Here is a 20,522-nt window from a genome sequence, read left to right as displayed (position 1 = left end):
CTAATTATGGCTGTGAAAAGGAGATCAGATTTTGACTGCGCATCACTTTTCATCACAACAGCCAGCTGGCAATAACAATGAAACAATCTAGAGTCATGGTGGATGTAGCCTGAAGGTTAGAGAAGTACAGCTAAAAGGAAATACTGGCTTCAGTCCATGTGGATGGGAACATTTGAGAAAGTGATGTAAAAATGTAACAAAAGACATCAAAAAAGTTTGATGGTGTTACGTGCTCTTCCTCCTAATCTAAAGATTTCGGTCTGTTTGGGGGCACCGGGCATTGCATGCATGCACTTAATTTATTTTGGATTCTGTGAGGCAAAAACCCAAAGAAGCAGAATTGTCTAAAATATACTTTTGGAATCATAGCTACGATTACAAGTTAACACAATACTAATCACAACATCTTGCCTTGAATCATAATGAGATCAGCTGTATTTCAGTGGTATTTCACCTTTCTCCTTATTAATAAAAAATAGGAATTAGAGCAACATTGCCAGGACATCCATACCAAAACAACACAATTACACTTTTCAATCATTTCTGTAGCCTCATAGCCTATTTTCTACCCGTCTTCATTTTCCCACAAATTCTACAGCTAGGACCTCAAGCCCCTCCGGCACTCTTCCATTTACTTTAGTATGAAAATTTGGCATGTGTGTTTCCAATAAATCTTCTAGAGAAATTATGCCTTAGCTAGTTGATTGATGAGCACACTGACAGCTGAAATTGCCGGTGTGAATCTTTGGCACGGGATAAGTCGGCGCTGAGCCGCCCTTTCTGCCTCAAGGATACAAGAGAGGAGGAGCCAGGACAGGAGCTGCAGGTTTAACCCTGTCACCTGTAGTCTCATATCTGACATACTGCACTGCACAGTGGAAACACAGGGAGGTCACCTGTGTGTGCCCAAATGTGTGCATTTCACCAAGAACGGGAAAAAGGTTTGTGTGACTTGGGTCTTTAAGAGACTGTTTGTGTTAATGTTCAGGAATTCTTTCAAGTCAATTAATGTAATCAGAAGCAGGATTTTGTATCATGTCTACTAAAAACCTATTTGCTAATATAAGTGTATAATTAGCCCTCTGAGTAAGAGACCTTATAGGTTTGGTGAGAAATTCTACTTCTTTGTTCTACCTGTGATGAGTAACTCCACACTGTCTGTTGTTTTTAAATACATTTTTAGTTTATATGTTTATGATAAATGACTTGATACTGATTCTGGAAGGACAAACATGAGTCTGAGATGTGTTTTGAGTTCAACTGCAACACCCATACTTTCATTAAAATTTCTCACCAGAAGGCACTGTTTTTATTCCTTCTTTCTCATGTCTGCAGATCATTGGAAGGGGATGTAATGTGACAATAAGTATGAAATGAATAAACAAAGATAAATTGGTAAGAAAAACACCCATAAATATTCTTTATAATCCCACTATATAATAAAAAATGGGTGTCATTAATTCAAAACAAGTTTGAATGTGATAACAAAACGAATTATAACCAGAGTTTTCACTTTATCGCTCCTTTCATTTGTGGTTGGAGCTCTTTCTTTCCTTGGGCAGATGAATGAGCATGTTACAGATGCAGACAAAGAGCATCATGATCAACAGGCCCAAGCCTCTCTTTACTTTCAATAAACTAATTTGAAAATCATAGTCAGATAAACTGTGGCCATTTGGAAGCCATTAGGACAAATACAACGAGGTGGCTTTACAACCTCATAAGTGTCTCTTTGGTTGCACATTTAATGACCCCTGGTTTGTAAGCCAGTGTTACAGCTGTAATAGGAATGGGTTTTGTGGGAAGAGAGGCTGGCGCTGAATGACACAGCGTGTCAGATGTCAAGCAAAAGGCTGGTCAAACTGTTTGATATGAAGAACAAAACAAAACAAAAAAGTGACACTGCTGGAACCGCTACTGCAGATAATTTTGGCAAAAATAATTCATAGTGTCTTGTGAAAAATAAGCGAAGGGGAGAGTGAGGTAAGTGAAGACAGAGAGGTCATGACATGTTTTTATAGAGTGGCATAATAACTAACACTTACAGGGAGTTTCAATCAAACTGAGTGAGTAAATCATAACTGCTCAACAAAAACATACGAAAAAGAATATAAACTGTAGAGATAATAACAGCTGTTCCTCTAAAGTATTGTGCATTTTGTAAACAAGAAGTCTTCCAACCTAATCGGACATCCAGTATAACAACATGAAAGAACAGTGGTTTAAGTTAATATCAGCTAGCCTTGACATTGTGACTGAAATAATAGCAATAAATGGGGGGACGTCATTGAAGGAGCCTTCTTAAAAGAAAGCATGACTGTATTTTACAACATGGTCTTACGCAGGGGAGGTGAGCTCTGTGCTACAGGTTTTTTTTCCTGTCAGGGAAAAGGCCATTATAATAATTATAGAAAAATGTACAGTTTGCTAGTGACCTTTATTCTTCAAACATGACCCTAAAAACATCACATCAATAACTGACACCTTTTTATTGATTTATTTTTTCACAGCCAATTTTATCTTGTGATGTAACAAAAGAACAGGATTACTGTACCAACACTGGAGCACTCAGCTAAAATGTGAGTTATCCTTCACTACAATACTAGCATTCAACTCTTAAAAGAAAAAAAATGCAAGCTTCGGGGGATTGAAAGAGTTGCATTTGTGACACAGGAACAAAAAGGCTCTCATTGTTAAATCCACCATTTCCCCTTCATATTTTTCCAATTATTGTTTCTTCAGAAGGATTTCAGGCTCATACTAAAAACGTGTTTTCACTCAAATTCCTCTTCTACCTCCCCTGTGCCCACCCCCTTTCTCTACCGCTTAATATTTTCTATGTTTCTGTGTCTGTTTCTGTCTATGCAACTCTTCCTGTCTATTTTGCTCTCTTTGACCCCCAATGATCTAAATGTACTCACAACAGCATTAAGGACTTCAATCCCCCCAGGAGTTCCTGTGGTCCACTTTCCCAGAGAGTAACAGAGACTTTAAGGGGACATGCCGGAACAAATGACAGACAGTCTCTGCAGGCAAGCCACCAGATACACAGATGGGCATAGATCAAGGAATTGAAATTATGGAGATCTTCAGTACCACCATCTTTTGGATGTTTTGCCACCATGACTGTTGCTGCCCACAAACTGCATGGATTTCTGTATGCCTGCCATGGGAATGCATGGTTTTACTGAAACTGATCACATTGTCGCAATTGGTTGGCAGAGAAGGATGGACTATAGTGTTAATGTGTTTAATGTGCAAATCGATGCCTTTTTCCACTCGTAAGAATAAAGATGAAATTCAATCACGTGTGCCTCAGTGGGAAGATGTTTTTATTAAAAATGAATCACTGTGTTGAGTTCTGATTGTTTCCATATTTCACATTGTCCATAAATCTTGAGCAGGCACATGTATAAACTCTGACTTTTATTAAACAGTTTTATAGACAGAGAAACTGACTTATTCACCCTCTGTAAAAAAGCATCTGCCACGCATTGGCAGTCAATCTAGATGACACATAATTGGTGCCAAGATTTTAAGTCATGTGAACTCATTTAATCTCTTTATTTGTCATAGATTCTGACTGCAAAATTGCATAATCGAAACTTTTAAAATAGCTTAGAATAAAGAGAAAACCACTATAAATGCATACACACTTAGCACAGTATGTGTTCCTTCAATCCGCAGGAAGCTTAGGGGCAGCAAGGCCACACTGAGAGACAAGTACAGGCAGTTACAGCCACCACAGAGCTGTCAAAAAGCTGGGACTCTTGTCTAACATTTAACCATCAGCGCTCTCTTAACAAGTTAAATGGGGTGACAGCTAAAAAGAATAAAGGGTGGTGAATATTGAGACATAGTTCTTTGTTTCTGTCTCCCAGGAGATAAATGAACACACTGCACATAAGAGGAGAACCAGACTTTTCATTTGACATTTATTTCCCTGTTTGGGGGGGGGAACAAAGTCCCTGAGTGCGAGTTGGGACTGAGATTTGACAGAACTGAAAGTGTTACATAGGCAACAACATGACAACCAAGAAACACATATTTAACTCTAATTTAACTGATTTACTAAAAATTTCCCAAGAGAAACAGCTTTAGGACAATCTCTTGAAGTTGCTTTTTTTGTATCAAGTTCCTCCTGTGAAATTTCCTCTATCTATCTATCTATCTATCTATCTATCTATCTATCTATCTATCTATCTATCTATCTATCTATCTATCTATCTATCTATCTATCTATCTATCTATCTATCTATCTATCTATCTATCTATCTATCTATCTATCCATCCATCCATCCATCCATCCATCTCACTGCAAACAATACCCTGTGCAATAGCAAATACATTAAAAAGTGATGAACAAACAAATTTCCATAGGATTACATGAAAATGTAACATCCCCAAATGGATCAACAACAAGCTAATTGCACATGAGCAGTGTAGTACTGTAGTTGGGAAAATGCAAATAAACTATGGAGGAAAGCAAAAACACACTCTCCTAAACATTTTTGTTTAAATGCATTAATAAAATACAAAATATATATGAGAAAATAACACAATGAAATTCATAATATTACTACAGCTTTATTTTGTCTTTTTTCTTCCTTCAGTTGGGGTCAACAGGGAAGGTCCATGCTGGAACTTGACTCTAGGGTCAGATCCACACCACCCTTACCTTAGGCCATAAATACGACCTGTGACACCAGAGCTCTTCATCTGGACTGAACTGGCTGTCATATTAGTTAATTAGATATCGCCTACCTGGTCACAGTACACTTTTAAATCTCCCCAGTGATCACTTCAGCTAATCACTTCTTTCAGAAAGAAGGATTCCCTTTACACAGTAAAGCATACTAAATTTGCTTCCTGAAAACAGGATGATATATGGATGATCAAAGTCTAAATACGCTCCATATGGATGAGCAAAACGTTATATGGAAATTCAAGTTAACCACATGCCACTTCATGTTGTCCCATTGCACCAACAGACGTAAGGCTGTTAAGGGTTCCGAAAGAGACTCAGGCGCAGGCCAGGGTTTCCCTTTAAGCGAAGAACAGTGCGTTTATTCACAGTGAACACAATCACCAAGTGGCTATGTACAACGTGCAGGGGAAACGGGTCCGGGTCGCCAGGGTCCGTGGGAAACAGGGTTAGGGGAAAAGGTGCTCCACACTTTCTGTACAAAAACTCCTCCTCAGTCACTTCTCTCAGAATCCGGTTCCAAAAACGATCTAAACACAAAAGGTCGGGTTAGCGGGATAATAACAAAGGGCTTTCAAGATACAGGTTGGCAGATACACAAGTTTGACTGACGCTGATAGTTCAACGATCCAGCGAAGACTAGTGCAGACTCGCCATCTAAGTAGTGCAGTAATCAGCTGGGATCAGCGGCCGGTGTGGTGATGAGCAGGTGTGTGGGCCAGCAGCGGGAGCCCGCAGTGAGCATCGCCGTGGCGAGAGAGAGAGAGAGAGTGAGAGAGAGAGGGCGAGAGAGCAAACAAACTACAAACATATTGCCCAATAGAGGATTGACCAGCAGGGCACAGGGACCATGACAAAGGCACATATTTCTCAACTGCTGAATTAGCAATGACAGATGTGCAGTCCTCAAGACAGAGGTTATTATCCAATAATATCACCCACGCTTCAAGACAGTTATGTGATACAGTGTATTTAAAACAAGTCAGGTTTTTTAAAAAGCCAGTAGGTACGTAGCTGTTTGAGGAAATATGAGGGTTTTTTTCCACTTTATTTGATCATAAATTAAATTTTAAATGCATAAAACAAACTTTTTTGTTCTCTTTTCCTCATCATTCCACACACAACAATATAGAAAGAAAATAAGATTCTGGAAATGTAAACAAATTTAATAAAATGATTAAAGTTGTAAACTGCAACAGACTCAGACCAAAAATATACTTGATGAAACTTTCCCATAAAAAATGGGAAAGTACATGTCGAGTACGAGTACACTTGATACCCTAATGTTTGTAAGCACACATGCACATACAAACAGATTTGCGAATTTATACACATGATTACAAAAGAAGGAAAGGAAAGGGGGAGGAAAGAGGGTAAAGCCAGACAATGGTGCATCTGCTGAAACTTTCAATAGTTGTTTTTGACCATTTTTTCTACCAATAGTAAACACAACTCTCAGTGATTGGCCCTTAAACTCTACACAAAATTTTACGTCCCACCTTGAATTCTTTAGTGTTTGCGCTTCTCTTCTCTCTCTCTCTCTCTCTATAGTTCGCTTTTTCCGGGCATGCATTAAAACAAACACTGACATAGAGGTTAATTTTTTTCATTCATATCTTTTTACCCATTATAATCAGACACATAACTTAGACCCTCTGTGGATCTCTGATGAGTGCCTTCTCTGAGGGAATGGAGACAATTGAAATGCTCTAAATTGACAGCATGGGCATCATTATGTCATGTAAACAGGCCTGGCATCAAAGCGTTCAACATCACGCACATTTGTGGTTCAACCGCTATAGTATAAGCAAGGCTGTATCTGTGCTTTGTTACGTACTTGTACAGAGACCAGACTGGATTATTTTCCATAGTATTTAAATAACAAATCCCACATTGAAAACCAAGTCAAAGGTGACTTACTAGGAGTTTCCTTACATACAGTACTAACAAAATTTAAGGAAAACTAGATTAAGTCTAGTGTTGAAGAGGCAGATGATAATCTTCCAACAAATTACTTACTTTCACTTTTAAATTTCGGCCTGAAGAAAACACATAACATAACAAGCTGCCAAAAAGGCCAAAAGTATGACATCAGGCATGTTCAGAGGCTTGGAGTTCAACTCACTTTATATTATACACATACATTACAGTGGCAGAAGTCACATGAGCAAAAGTCTCTTGGTGAATCTGACATAGATAAAAACTTCACACAAACATTGGCAAATATAGTGCAAACATATTGTGCTGCACACATGCAGAGAGAAAAATAGAAACAGAGTCTGCTGATGTGCTTCACTGAAAATAACATCAGAGAAAGATGAAAAACAATTGCTTCAGTGTAGCATTATTTGTGCTTTTAGACACAGTATGGAATCTCGCTGAGCATAAATGTGACTGAAGGCAGCTCTTTAATCTGAAAGGCTTCGGGGCATAATACAGAATCCAGGTGAGGGCCAGATGGATCTGCAGCATAGCTCTCTCTCTCTCTCTCTTTCTCTCTCTCTCGCTTTCTCTCTTTCTTGCTCGCTCTCTGGCTTCAGGCTAGATTACAGTAACCAGGTACTGGTCCGCTGGAGACAAAAACAAAGCAAGCGGAAGTATTCTGGGCTCTAAATGGAACAATTCACTGTGCATTTTTTTGCACTTTATTATGTGTCAGTGCATGTTACAACAACAGCTCAGCCATAACAAGACACACATGTGTACATCCTTAAGATGTGGCACTCTTAGTGGTCAGCATGAGGACATTTAATGAGATAAATGTGCAATTATCCAGTGACTTTTGAAATTGTATATTATTTTCTGGTACACACTTTAGCTTCTTTTAGCTTCAATATCAGCAAAGTTTTAAAATTGTATTGTGCATATGATGAAAAACTCCTTACTCAGAAGGAATGACGACCCTATTAATCAGAATATGCCAATAACACTCTCTAAGTTGTGTTCTCATGAGCTTTTGTAAACAAGCATAGTTTTCCAATATTATATGAGCCCACTAACAGATATTACAGTGGTTGCAGTTAGTATGGGTATAAACAGGTCAGCATTACCAAGGAGTTTCATCTTAATAATAATGAACAATTACTGATTGCAATATTTATCAATAAAGAAGCACAACATTGTAACATATAATTGTACAGAACTGTTGTTAACAAGAGTCAGATTATTCTGCATGCTAAAAGAAATCAAAGTGCTTTTGTAAGTGCTCTCACAGACTTTGCCTCTGTTGCTGGGATTGATTTTTATGACTGCATCAGGGAAGAATCACATAAACACAACAGGGATGATCCTCTGTTTGTAATTTTGAGTCTGTCGCTAAGCATTGCATGGTTACTGCACTGACGTGTTTCTAGGTTGCAGGTGTGCTTTCTCTGGAAACCATGATCTGATTTCAGGGTATGCAGTGACATCTACTGGTCACACTAACCTGTTAAATAGTTGCCAAACTCTTGTTTGCACAGTAATTTAGCTTTTTGCTGCAGTTGCAATTATTTGGGTGTTGGTGGGTGCATATTTCTCACTGAATCATGGTGCAAATCATTATATAGGCTGTACATTGTTATGCAGATGAGCTGGCTTTGTGGCTCACCAAAGTAGATGTACTGATGCTGGTAATTTTCTAATGACTGTAGAGGTGTTGATGATAGTGTTCATGGTAATAACAATGATGATCTATAACGCCAAAAGACAGACTTTTGTAATAACTGTGGATGTCCACTTGATGGCAGCATTGTCATGGTGTCTGCAATTAAGTGGTCCGTTTCCATTGCTTGATGCCTCCCTGCAAAGAAAAAGTCAGACTTCAAAATGTATCCATGTGAAATAATGACCCTAAAATGTAAGGCATAAAATGATAACCTTAACCCATATCAACATCTTTAATATGTGGGTATGTAATACACAGTCTGCAGTGTCCGGCAGCCTCGCCTCTGTCAGTGCGCCCCAGGGTGGCTGTGGCTACAATGTAGCTTGCCATCACCAGTGTGTGAATGTGTGTGTGAATGGGTGGATGACTGGATATGTAAAGCGCTTTGGGGTCCTTAGGGACTAGTAAAGCGCTATATAAATACAGGCCATTTACCATTTACCATAAAGTCTGTATATAAAAGCAAAACTTATAGAAGCAAAGATTAAGTATGAACTTTGTGGCAAACTTGAGCCAGAAGCATTACCTACACCTAGACACAAACAGCCACATACAAACATATGAACCTCCAGCAGCACAGCTACTTTAACTCTTAAAAAGCTCACACATTAAAAAGTCCTAATTAAAGAAAACTTTTAGTAGTGTTAGGACAAACGATTTTATTTCTATTTTGCTGTGGCTGCTTCTCATTTTCAAAGCGCCAACACCTGCACCCAGATGGTGTTTTTTTTCCCACCATCTGTGAGAGTAAGGTGTAAAAAGATGATCGATATCAGTGGCTACAACACTTCCCTGCCTCCAGATGGCATGATCGTTAAGTTCTCTGAAGACTGTTGTCTGGAGTCCAATCCTCAGAGCCAAATGTGAAGGGGAAAAAAAGCATGTAATGCCTTGGGAAGCTTATTAAGCTTCACTTTCTGTACATTTCTGAAATAAAGGCAAAGTTGTAGCTACTCAAGAGCCTCTTGGGGGTTGAGAGTACATATTATTAGCCTATATACTACAACCTATATTTGGCAATGTCTGCAGAGCAACTTAGAGTATGCATTTTTCAGATAGTGCACACCATATGTCATATTCTGTACTACACAGCTGAGGCAACTGATAATATGCTAGTGTCTGTTACTGGCTGTACTTTTGGAAAAGGGTTTAAGTGTCTGTGTACGAGAAAAAAGTGGAATTTGTAGTCATATGTTTCTGTAGGTTAACTGCCCCTAGAGTAAAATGTTGCCTTTACATGTGTATTCTTGGAGCTTTGTGTGTGTCTATGTTAGCAAACAGCAAATTTAAAATAACAGATGTAGCAAAAGTGAATCAATTTGGCAAACTACATCGCATAGCATTTGTTGCTTTTTATAATTTGAAAGGTTGTTTTCTTCTCTGAAAGCTGCAAATATAAACGGGGGATAAAACACACATTGTCACAGACTTGATTTGTCAGAGTTACATTTTGAGGAATGTGATGCAGTCTTTTACAAAGCAGTGTTTATTTTTTACAGAAAAAGCTGAATTTGTAGTAGCAAGTTTCTCCAGGTTAACTGCCCCTAGAGTAAAATTTTGCCTTTGCATGTGTATTTTTAGAAGATTGTATGTGTGTGTCTGTTCTTTTTTATATATGTTAGCTAAAAAAAAAAAAATCACATCAAAATAATAAATGTCATAAGCCTGAATAAATACAACAGCCTAGGTGTTACTGGAATCTTCAGTCTTTGCACAATTGATAGGGAACATATTTTGCTGCCCTATACAATTTGCCATTCTTGACCATTGAAGCTGCAAATACAAATGGGGGAATAAAAGAAATAAAAAAGAAAGGAGAAAACACATAGTCACAGAAAGCTCAGCCTTGATTTGTCAGTTTTACATTTTGAGGAATGTGATGCAAGTTTTGACAAGACAGCTTTGAGATTTTATCTCCTGTCAAGACAGGAGCCAAACTCTCAGGCAATACTGTCAGCTCCATATTGTAACACAAGCCAGGGAGACTGGCAAATGAGCAGGTGGGGTTGTCATATGTTTGTGAAGGAGTCTGCTAAATGTTCTCTCCAATTAACAAACAGCTCACACATTTTCCTCTAAGCAATTCCTACTCTTTCTTGCCATCGTATTGCTTGCTCCGTTTGGGAAAGACATTTGACTTGTTATGTATCTGTAATTGTACTGAGAAATTGCAGATTGAATTAGCAAGTAGAGTTAGAAGCCTACTGGCAGACTACTACTAACAACGACCCTTGTTGATGAAGAAACTGAAGGCACTGCTAAATGTTTAACTGTAATTGTGAGTTTTCTCTGAAAAATAGTCAAATGTTGCTTTTCTTTGCAGATATCAGTATTGTGAGAATAATTGAGAGAGAGGCTTGCAAGTGCCTCTTTTCAATAGCAATTATACCTGTAAGTCACCGTGGGTGACTGCGGCACCCACGGTGTGGGACGGAGAGATTTCGCAGGTCTTTCCTCCCCACTGCTGTCAGACTCCACAACAAAGACTTTAACTGAACAAACACACACATCCACACATGTGCAATAACACTAAGTGCAATAATCTTTTCTGGCATCGTTGTATTTTTACTCAGTTGTATATAGCATTCGTATTCTATTTTTATCTTATTGTATATTTTTATTCTATTTTATTCTACTGTATATAGTATATTATTTTATTCTATTCTGTACAGCTGTGTACTGTATTTATTCTTATTGTATTCTAATTTTTGCGTCATAACTTTTGCACTGTCCACTTCCTGCTGTGACAAAACAAATTTCCCACGTGTGGGACTAATAAAGGTTATCTTATCTTATCTTATCTTATCTTATCTTATCTTATCTTATCTTATCTTAATTTCCTTCACAAATGCATTTTAGGTATAAAATGCACAATGGGAAGTTCAACACTGGCACTGTGTGTAGCTAGAAACAGTTTCAGCTTTGAAAGATTGTGGGGCCAGTGTATAATTAGCCTGCTGTAAGTACTGCAGTGTAGTGTGAGTACTGTGAAAACACTAAAGAGATGAGAGAAAGTTTGACTGGATACTTAAGCAGGTAGTTTACCAGTGTGGGAGCATGAAAAGAAAGATAACTGGCTTATGTGTTTTATGTCTGTGGTAACAGTTCGTCAAGATTGAGACTAAAGAAAAGGCTACTACCTGGTTAGCTAGCTCATTGGGGTTTGCGCTTGTTAAACTTAACAAAGATTTATCTGAGAAGTTTTTAAGTCTGCAGGAAAGTCTTTCAAAGAAAGTCTCGGGTATATCCAGGTCATTCAAATGGCACAAACTCTGAATCAGACATCAGACTTTTCTCTTGCTTTTTAAAACAAATCTTTTTGCAATGGGAATATTTAGTGTCTATATGCAGTGGATATATTATCTGTGTGTGGGCAGAGATGTAAATGTTAAGTTATGCAGGAAGCCTTGTAACTGGATGTGCCTGGAAATGTTATACATCTCATCTGGAGTGGTTTTAATCCTACTTTATGTTCTCTCTCTTCTTTTTATCAGTGAAAAGGGGAAAAGCAGTCATACAACTGCAAGGGTGGATTATCATACACTTTGTTAAAGAAATAAAAAAAAGAAAAAGAAACACCACTGCTATGTTGTAAACAAGGTGAAAGAGCAGTGGTGATGCTGGCTGGAATAAAGGAGCCAAGACTGATGCTTTCAATGGAATACCTGGTTCCTAGAAAATGAATGGCAGCAGACAAAAAATAAATTCTTATAGTTATAATCTCATCCTTTCTTGCCTTTCCTTTCACTCTTGTCTCTCTCACTCAAGCTCTTACACACAAACACATTTCAATCATGGAGCGACATGACAGCAGATCAGTGTGAGCATTCTCAACCTCATAAATGGAAATGACTCATCTGTCATTCATCTATCCTGGGTGGCATTTATCTTTCTTTCAGTCACTGGGGAATGAACTCTGTCTGGCTGGAGACCGACTCTCGTGATAGCTCACAGTCCAAAAGACTGGCACCTGGAGGACAGATTTTTGGCTACGATGGAGAATGCAACCATTCTTGCATGTGATTTTTTTTGTTTTTCCACATCATTTTTTTTTCCAATATATTTAGTTTTTATTGAAATGTACACATAATGCAAATTTTCACAGGGATCGTTTGACTCTATTAAAGTAGCTTTGGTTGCCTTGGCTAGGTTTTCAGACCCTAAATCCATCACCCCTGACAGTCTTAGCTCCTCTTTAAGACAACTTTGCTCTTATTAGCTGTCCTCCACAAACAGAAGGTTTGAACAAAATGTAGGTGGAGCTTCTGTGCTCACAGCCAGAGCACCATGTTAGGATTTCCCCTCTCATTATCACATCTTCACATTAAATATGAAGAAAAAAAAGGAAAGGGTGCTTCATCAGATTTCATCAGTTCAAGCAGAATGTACTGAGTCAAAGCCATGATGTGCAAATCCAAACAGAAGCTCCTCTGCTCACTCTGTGGATCAGGTGTAATCTGATTACAGTGAAACATCACTGAGGCTCTCTGCAGGTTTGCAGCGGCAACTCTGGGAACTGAGTTTGGGATTCAGTGATTATCATCAATATTCTTAAACAACATTCCTATTCATTTTTATATATATTTTTGATAGTACTGTATTTTTCTAATTTATATGTCCAGGGAGACAGTCTGTCCCACTGCAAACAAATTCTCTAAGAGAGAAAGATAAAATTGCACCCATCAATTTTCTGCCCCCCCCCCCCTCACCTGTTGAATGTCTGTCTAGCTCTTGTAGCCCATAGCTTATTCATGCTCTCTAACACTTCAGAGAGCTGTACAAGAATAACAGATCAGGTTCTTCTTGACTCAGGTATAATGTAGCCTTGCAGCCTGAAAGCTGCATCTTTGAAGAGGGCCCGTTCACTGCTCTCCCACAACATCCCCAGTCCTCTTGCTAAAAACTGGAATCAATTATCTTCCTGAAACCCTGCTGCCTCGGCCCCTACCTGGCTGCTGGATCCCATATGGTAATATAGATAGCAGGGGATCATATTATTGAAAAGCTTAAGAAGTGAGAGATCCCCCCGGCTGATTTTATTGAGCTGCGTCCCTTGATGCTGTTCGGTACTTCAGGAGGGTCGGCTCTGTGCCATTGTTCAGTGAATAGGGAACTTAGACGACATTGCCTGGCCCCGATGGGGATTGTTATTTCAAATCTCTGCTAAACTGACGACTGGGAATTCTGCTATTTGGTTCCTTCCCCTTTTGTGATGTGATGAGCTCCATCTTAAGACGTTCTTACAAGAGTAATTTAACAGGGGAAATGCATGTTAAAGAGCGAGGGAGTCCTCTTCGCCAGGCCTATTCTGACATTTTTTGAATAACAGAATCTGTGCTGTCTTTCATGGTGTAATATTTTTGGCACATTTGCTCAGTTTCTCACCAGAGACATACGATGATCTTGCCACTCAGACAGTGGACTACTGAGATTCCTTGTGAAAACTATAACATTTGAGCAGGTTTGTAGTGCTGAAAACAAAAGGGACATGGAAATGAAAAAGAGCTGAAGCCCTTGAGCAGTGATGTATAGAAAAATGAAGTATATGAAAAAGTGTGCAGTTGAAATTTTTCATGTAAAACACCCCGAACATACCATGACAAGAAAAAAATGAAAGCAAACAGTTTATCGCTGCTGTGAGGAGATCCATGCCATATAAAATATGTAAACATTTGAGATGATGGAATTGAAAGCATAGTATTTTGCTTTAAACTGATGTTTGTAGAAAATCTCAAAGTTTTAAATCGCTCAGAACACAGGAAGTGCAAAAACAGCTTCATACATCAGTCATAAACTTATGCCCTGTAATGCAAATAACCTATGAGACAAAACCCAAACTCGGTGTACTCACCTAGAGCCTCACTTAGGAATTTAATATTTCTCACAATTTTTGGAGCTGTGTGTGGCATTAATGACTTACTTAAATGAAAACCAAGTGTTTGGATAAACATTGCATTTGTCTGGCTGAAATCGTATGAAAAGTCATCGAGGTTCTTCAGTTTATAAGTGAATGGGGGGAAAAAAAGAAAAAAGTTTAGTAGACACCAGAGGTGTGGACTCGAGTCACATGACTTGGACTCGAGTCAGACTCGAGTCATTAATTTTATGACTTTAGACTTGACTTGAAAAAATGTTCTAAGACTTGTGACTTGACTTGGACTTTTACACCAATGACTTGGGACTTGAATTGGACTTGAACCGGTTTACTTGAAAAGACTTGATATTTTACCCCAAATATAAAATTTAACATGCATATTATATAGAGATTGAAAATGTGACGTCATTCACGGGTAGAACCGCAAAGGATTCTGGGAACTCGTGGCAAGCGGTACTAGTGCACGCAGGCTTTCAATTAAAACCAGTCACACAGCGATAAAAAGAAACACAAAAATGTCAAGAAGCTGTTGTATTATTAACTGCAATAGCCGGTCGCATGACAGCCACGGGAAGCCGACGGGTAAAGAGATCGGTTGTTATCGGATTACGTCGTGGAAGAGAAATTGTTCGAGCCATGTTTCCGAAGTAACAAAGAGGCGACTGGATTGCAGCCATTCAAAGATCAAATATAACGTCCTAGAACACTCCAGCTCACAGGTTAGTCTGCTCCAAGCATTTACACAAAGGTCAGTCTGCTGTTGTAGTTAATGCGTCATTTTTCTTAACATAATTGGTGATATAGGTTACAAGCAAGTCTGGCACTGAACAGAAATTGTCGCGCTATGCTCCTTTATTTATTGTGCATAAATAGTAAATTATCCTGACACAATATTGCGTTTCGCTTCTGTTATTATGGTACACTGACAAAAACACATACTTTTATTCACAGGATAAAACAGGTTTTTTGTATCACTAATTGCCCAGTACGATTACAGCATACAATATTATTGTCACTGCTACATTTCTGTGATGCTACCAGAAATTATTTCCACTACTAATTAATTACCGTTGAGCTCAAAGGTTATATTAATAAACGGTTAACGAATGTGTATTTATGAAGACGATTTGTGAGACTGGTAAACTTATGATACGTACGATGGTCTTTCGTTCTACACGGTGCATTTCAAGGTCCTGCACCCATCCGTCGGTAAACTGTACCTGGGCTTGTTGCAGTGACCTGAAGTTACTAAACTTCATGAGTGTATGCACTCACTCCAAGAACCGTATGATTATAAATATGCATATAAATATGCTAAGATGAGATAGCTGACTTCATCTAACTAGCAAATGTTTTCCAGGCTACGTTGGTGATGCAGTTTTTTTTTAAATTATATTTTTTTTAAAATATCATTTATTTATGTATGATATTTTTGTCATGCGATTTTAAAGCTGGTCCTACAACCGCATCCAAGAATAACATGCAGCGTATCTCAGAACTGTCGGTGAAAATTATTCTTGGAGCTAGGTTTAATTGAGCTGCATTTTAAAGAGGTGCAATTTCACAATTTGTGTATATTTTCTAAGTTCACTATTTTGTATGTGTTGAGAAAAACACAGATTTTAAAATTACATGGTCTAATATTTACATTTAGCATATAACTGCAACATTATTTTTTCGTTTGTTTTTTTTAAAGACTCGAAAGGACTTGAAATTCAAAGTTTCAGACTTGTGACTTGACTCGGACTTTTACACCAGTGACTTGAGACTCGACTCGGACTTGCCTGACATTACTTGAGACTTGACTTGAGACTTGAGGATAAAGACTTGAGACTTACTTGAGACTTGCAAAACAATGACTTGGTCCCACCTCTGGTAGACACTATTCTTAGGGAACAAACGGCTGAATGAAGGAATGATTGGAGCTCCTGGCGTGGTTATACAGCATATGCATCATCCCCTGTGTATGTCAGTCATATCTTATGTAATCTGTAAGTAATATTATGTTATCTAGATGAGAATTACGATTTTGAGGAGTCCTAAACTTTGAACACCAGTGGATAATGCAAAGTTCTGTGATTACATAATTTACCACATCTCCTATCATTGTGTTGTTGCAGAAACCTGCAGTTGCCTGAGACTGAAGAAGTCACTTGGATGAGGGATGAAATGTTTCTCCCACTGAAATAGTTATGTCCAGATGAACAGAATCAAACTTTGGGGGTTGCAGGACATAGCTCGCACTTTTTGTTGAAAGTAAAGACATGGAACATGTCTGTGATGAAAAAAAAGCTTAATTAAAGTAGTGAAAAAAATGGTGAAATCCACCACCTTCCTCAGTATGTGACGTGGAAAGAACAAAATAAAAGAAGGAATAATGAAATAAAATTTGTGTATTTCCTCTGATAAAATTTGTATTCAAAGCATTTAAGTCCAGGTTTATTAATTAGGGGTGAACAGGGGTGGTCAAAGAGCAGTCAAATGTCAGCATGTACACTCACCAGCCACACTGTCATGTACATATGTTCAGCTGCTGGTTAATATTAATATATAATAAGCCGACCCAAAGTGAGCATTAAAACGGGAAAGAAAATTGTTGTTTAAGCAACAATGGATGTTGCGTGGTTGTTGGTGTCCAACAGACTAGTCTAAGTATTTCAGAAACTGCAGATCTACTGGTAAGTTCTCTTACTCTTACTAGTCTTAAAAGGAACAGCAAACACTACGGTGCATCAACAGATGTTCTGATGCCCTTCTCTAAACATAATCACATATCTCACATGTTTTAACAATTTTTATTTAAGCCCTTAGGTATTTTGACATTTGTCTATCATATCCACGGTTTGACTAGAGAAATGAGATGGGTAAATGGGTATGGATTTGTGATTACTTACAGTGTGCATTACACATAAAAAGGCATACTTTGACCCACAGAGGTGGTGCCAATTGAAAAAGAATCATCTTAAAACAATGTGAAGGTGTGACTAAGTGAAATATTCAAACAGTTTTGAGTATTTGAAGACGCGGATGGAAGAGAGAGAGCCTGAAATCATCCACAGCAAGAAGCAACTGCAAGAGCCATGTGATTATCCTCTGAAAATGAACAAAGGTATTTCAGGGCATCATTAGGCCTATCACTTAAGGCGGCAAATTGAGTTCAATGACATTTATAAATACACAAAGTGCTGCTGAGGATTATTAATGCCTGTGAAAAACAAGTGAAAAACGAGTGAAAATATATAATTAAGAAACCTAACTTTGTGTTATTGATTAAGTCAATATAAAATATAGGAAAGCTATCACTACTTTGTTTACCATCATCATTTTAAAGATAGAGTGCACACTTAAATTTGTTTTTTCAAAGCAGACACAAGTAGACACAAACGTTTCTTTATTGCAGTAATATTATCATTATGTTTTCGCTTTTTGGAAACAACATTGTTTCAATGAAAATGAAATGACACCCTCTTTCTAATGATTTACATATGAGGACATAAAGAAATTACCTAGTCCTTAGAAGGTTCTAAAATGATGTAAATAGAGCCTTTGGTTTTCAGATGGTGAACATGTGCATTATGGTCACGAAATTCCACTTTGGTCTCATTTGAACCAACGTGAGTCAATCTGTTTTTAGAGAGAAGAGGCTTTCTCCTGGTAACCCTTCCAAGCAAGCCATACTTGCTTTGTCTTTTTCTATTTGCACTGCCATGAACTTAACATGCCACCTGAGTCGGAAATGCAGCTTTTGGGATTTTTACAGTTTCTCTGAGCAATGCACAGTTTGACTTTGAGAGGAATTTACTGGGATATGATGTTCACTTCTGATATTTCAACTTTTAATTAGTATTTTTTTTAACACGAGTACCTGTACATGTACTTAAGTAAAGAATGTTTATACTTTAGCCACCCAGGTTATTTCTAAATCATTCACAAGTGGCACATGCTAGCATGAGGACAATTACAAAGTCATCTGGGAAAAAAAAATGTTCTATTTCTAAGAATAACATAATTAAATTTCATAAATTTAATTCACTTCAAAACTGACCATATAACCATATAACCACACTATAACTACTTCTGGCATGCTATGTCTGAAATTAAAACTGACACAGAAGGAAAACCTTTCTAGCATTAGATATATAGAGTGAAGAACAGAGATCATCCATCCATTCTCCAGGGCCAGGTTGTGAGGGCTGCAGCCAAAGCAGAAAAGCCTCAACCCCGCTTTCCCCGGCCACCTCGTTCAGCTTGTCACCACCAAGGCATTCCCACGCCATCCAAGAGGGATAATCTCTCCAGCGTGTCTTGGGTCTGCCCCGGGGCCTCCTCCTGGTGGGACATGCCCGGAACACCTCACCCATGAGGCACCCAGGAGGCATCCTTGTCAGATGCCCGAACCGCCTCAACTGGCTCCTTTCAATGTGGAGGAGTAGCGCCTCTACTCTGAGCCACTGCTGCATGGCTGAGCTCCTCACCTTATCTCTAATGGAGAGACCATCCACCCTTCGAAGAGAGCTCATTTCCGTCGCTTATATCCGGAATGTCGTTCTGTCGGTCACTACCCAAAACTCGTGACCATAGGTGAGGCTAGGGACGTAGACTGACAGGTAAATGCAATCAAATTGCATATACATAGAATCCCTATACACTTTTCTCACGTCTGCATATACTGTATACTAAAAACAGGACATAAATTAACCTCCAAATCAGTACTTTATCTGTTATTCCTCTATCTTCTATCCAAACAAATACCACATGGGCCCTGTTAGCCCCTCCATTTTTTATTATTATTGGATTTATTATTATTTTTATCTGCTTTGAATATAGATCTTCCTCAGTGATATGCAGATTTATTATGTGTACACGTCGGAGTATTTTTTCTGCTAGATTATTAAAATATTTAATGGCTGGCTGGTTTGGTTCACTGTGCATGTAAACAGCAGAAAATCAGCCGAATTTAAATGTGGTTTCAAGGGAGTAGGAGGTAAAAATGATGACGGGCAAATGTAAGAAAAGAAAAGAGAACAAAGCACGATGTAAAATCCAACTCTCCAGAGAAATGAAATTATCCTTTCAATCAGGAACAAAGATTATTAATCCACATCAGGGGTTTCGAATAAAAATGTGTATTTATTAGTTTGAATATTGTGCAAAAGTCTTGAGCCATCCCTCATTTTTTTATATTTTAGAAGGAAAATCGGAAATAGTTGCTGGGATTTATTAACACCGGAAGGAACACAGGCTCTTTCCAAATGGTATTGCATGCTGGAATCTATTCTGCCTTCGCTCAACACCGCTGGCTGAAATGCAGGCTCGAACCATGACCGTCTCCACCATGCTTTACAGATGGCTGTAGACGCTGAATGTTGTACCTTTCTCTAGACCTCCTCTGTGCATTTTGAGTGGTGGAAAAAACATGCAAAGTGAAAAGAGGTGAGTGAAGTAGAAGTACTCAGTCCATCATGGGACGCTCAAGCAGTCTAGGCCTATTTTAGCATAACTAAGGTCACCTGGTTCAGTCCTAACTATAACCTTTATCAAAAAGGAAAATTTAAGCCTAACGTAAACACAGATGGAGATGAGAGCCAAGAAACTTCCCTGGAACCCTATTTGGGTTAGACTTTAATCTTCAAAGGTTGGAAAAAAAACATGAAGGAGTCTGATTACCATTCTAAAGAAGCAGTCAGAAGCTGCACATTGGAGCAGGTCCCTAACTACTGTTTAAAAATTAGAGACTGATGAGCTCCCGGCTCCGATAGTCTCGGTCTTTGTGTCCTTGGGCAAGACACTTCACCCGTTGCCTACTGGTGGTGGTCAGAGGGCCTGGTGGCGCCAGTGTCCGGCAGCCTCGCCTCTGTCAGTGCGCACCAGGGCAGCTGTGGCTACACTGTAGCTTGCCATCACTAGTGTGTGAATGGGTGGATGATTGTGTATAGTGTAAAGTGCTTTGGGGTCCTTAGGACCAAGTAAAGCACTATACAAATACAGACCATTTACCTAGAGTTTGGAGAAGGGTGACTGGTGCCGGCCTACGACAATACAATTTCAAGATATAACCTTTCAGCTAATAGCACTGTGAGAATCCTCTTGTTGATGCAAAAATGCTATTGTATGTATGTCTGTCACACTGTGTTATCTTTAGCATTCATTTTTTAGAGATTCAACAAAACAAAAGTGAGCAAATAATGTGCTTTTGTAACAGGCTGCTAGTAAGAAAGTGCCTTTTTTAAAGGGCTTCTGTTATGTGCAGACACATCATTGTTGTTTTTTGCTTGAATGATTCATAGATCAGTATT

The 20,522-nt window shown here is 38.6% G+C and overlaps 1 protein-coding gene and 1 long non-coding RNA gene across 2 annotated transcripts in view; both read right to left on the bottom strand.

Moving 5' to 3' along the window:
• Positions 1-20,522, bottom strand: part of LOC309706849 (uncharacterized protein) — a 464,381-nt gene that overhangs the window by 67,473 nt on the left and 376,386 nt on the right. The gene's annotated exons all lie outside the window — the stretch shown is intronic.
• LOC309706694 lies at positions 5,040-5,805 on the bottom strand. The gene is made up of 2 exons (XR_014276772.1): positions 5,318-5,805; positions 5,040-5,235 (listed from the first exon to the last, which is right to left on the bottom strand). It is a non-coding gene; the product is annotated as an uncharacterized lncRNA (long non-coding RNA).

Source organism: Aulonocara stuartgranti, assembly GCF_965226115.1.
Source record: "Aulonocara stuartgranti genome assembly, chromosome: 5".
NCBI classification, from domain to species: Eukaryota; Metazoa; Chordata; class Actinopteri; order Cichliformes; family Cichlidae; genus Aulonocara; species Aulonocara stuartgranti.
This window is presented reverse-complemented; position numbering and strand designations above follow the sequence as displayed.